Source organism: Myotis lucifugus, unplaced genomic scaffold (genome assembly GCF_000147115.1).
Source record: "Myotis lucifugus unplaced genomic scaffold, Myoluc2.0 scaffold_400, whole genome shotgun sequence".
NCBI classification, from domain to species: domain Eukaryota; kingdom Metazoa; phylum Chordata; class Mammalia; order Chiroptera; family Vespertilionidae; genus Myotis; species Myotis lucifugus.
In genome coordinates this window covers 145,509-147,791 of record NW_005871448.1, presented here as the reverse complement: position 1 = coordinate 147,791, position 2,283 = coordinate 145,509, and the positions used below count along the sequence as shown (strand labels likewise).

General features: G+C 37.2%; 1 pseudogene; it reads right to left on the bottom strand.

Annotated features, from left to right (window-relative positions):
• Positions 1-1,059: 1,059 nt before the first annotated feature.
• Positions 1,060-1,609, bottom strand: LOC111823121 (annotated as a pseudogene).
• Positions 1,610-2,283: the final 674 nt, after the last annotated feature.

Here is a 2,283-nt window from a genome sequence, read left to right as displayed (position 1 = left end):
CATGCAAAAACTGAAATTAGCACATCCTGAAAATCATCAACTTCCATTAACTGGAGGATGCTTTCCTATGCATATATTTGGCTTAAACTCAACTCGGGATAAATGTGATGTTCACTTACACCAGCAACTGCTGACAACTTGATCTAGTTAACAAAAATTACAAACAGCTACATGAACATAATATATAGGGGAATTATGCTCGGATTAATGCACAAGAAATACAGTCAATTTTTAATGATGAAACATTCCGTACTCTTGTTCATTAATTTTGCCTTGGTTCTTTTTTCTTTTTTTTTTTTTTTTTTTTTTTTTTTACAAAAATAGTATCTACACTGTATACAGGGCTATCCATCAGCTTTTTGTTTTCTCATATAAACATTTCACATCCAAAGAAATGGTACCACTATGATAAGTGAAAAACATTAGAAAAGGTAACTGGTCCTAAAACATGGTTTTTTACATAAAACTAAAACTCGATGAAAAGAATAAAAGAGCTGGATACATTTTAGAGATGGCCTTAATAAGCTTAGAAAACAAGTTATTGAAGGAAAAACCTCAAAACAGACGTAGACTTTTACAAGTTAACTTTATTTTTAGGTTTAATTGGTCAAGAGCTAAGTTGAAGTTGTAAACAAGAAAAGAAATGAGAAGATTTCTGTATAAGTTTGGCATTTTGCCTTGATGTTCCAGTGAATTGCAAGAATTTGTGGTAAGTCCTAAGGTTCTGAAAGTTCCAGGCTAGGACTTTACAGAAAGTATGGGGCCTGATATCAGGCCCATCAACAGTTCATCTAAGTGCTTTTTTAAAGCAGCATCTTCCTAGAAAAGTTGTGTTACCCAACAAACTTTGAGGAAATTGTGGTAATAGTAATGAAAACAAGTTAAATGAATAGCAGTTATCAAATGCGATTTCTTCAAATTTCATTCTATTGAAGTCAAACAATGATGGCAATGGTATCTTCCTTACTCTTTTAACAAACTATTTACCTTTAGAAAAATATAAGGATAAAAAGGGTAATTGTAAAGCCCTGCAGAGACGAAATCCAACAGTTTTCCTGATTATTGAGGCATCAAATGCCTGACATTGTATTTAGAGGCATCTTGATACTGTGTTATATCAGCAATTCCACAAGTTCCTACTCCAACTTGGCCAGTTACACTCTCAGGTGAAGCAAAAACACAACACTCCTCTTTAGTTGGACATGCGTTTCCTGCCACTGTCCTCCTTTGCCTTCCTTCCTTCTTCTACGGGCTTGAGGTTCAATAGTGGAGCACGTCACATCACCACAGGCAGCAAAGGTGATTGCAGCAGCTCCGTTTTCCTTATCTGTCTCCTCAATCTCCGTTTCATAACACTGTCCGTCTTCACTCCAGAGTGCCATACATCTGCCCCCTACTTTTCATGAATGAGTGAGCTTAGCAGAAGCAAAACAGTCTGAACTTGCAAGAGTTTCTGAAAGTTGAGTTGACAGAAGGTGTTTGGTTAGTTCTATAACTTCTTGTAAATCTTTCATTTTAGCAAATCTTCATTTATTCCATTTCCAGACAGGGCAGCTTCAACTTGCTGAGCTATATAGCTTGCCAGCTGTTTTGCTAGCTCCTCTGACATCGGGTTTGTTACCTTGTGTCAGTACTTAAATTTCCATCCATCTTTGGCATCTTGGGCAGCATAAATCCTTCCTAAAGGCAAGAGGAAAAAATGTCTTCTCAATCACTAACTATGAGCTAGGTGACTGACCTGAGACAAAGCCACTGAATGAAATCTTTCTCTCTTCTATTCATAGGCAGTAGTTTTACTGATATGTATGCTGTGGAGGATGGTTATAAAGTTTCTAAATCCTTATATTTGACATGAATGTAAATTTGTAAAACACATATACACTAGACTGACTTCCCCATAAATTTTCATGCGACACTCCTACCTCCCTGTACCTTTGATGACACACGTGATTTTAACTCACTTGTGGGCGACTCTGCCCTATCTTGAGGCTCCCTGGGCAACACACTCTATGTTAGCCCCACAGAAGCTCTTTATCTGACAGGGTCCTTGATGTCTAATCAAACTTCATCAAATCATCCAAGGGTCATAAAGCATTTATTGCAACAACAAAAAGTCACCAACTGACATCCGAAAACGAAGCCAAGCTATCAGTTCTGAATTGGTTCCAAACAACCTCCCCGGGTTAGTCTTGGCTGGAGAATGAGTGACAGAAATTTACTCAAAAGTTAACATATTATGAAAGAAATGGTAGAGCCATAGCAGGTACTTACTGAATCACAACA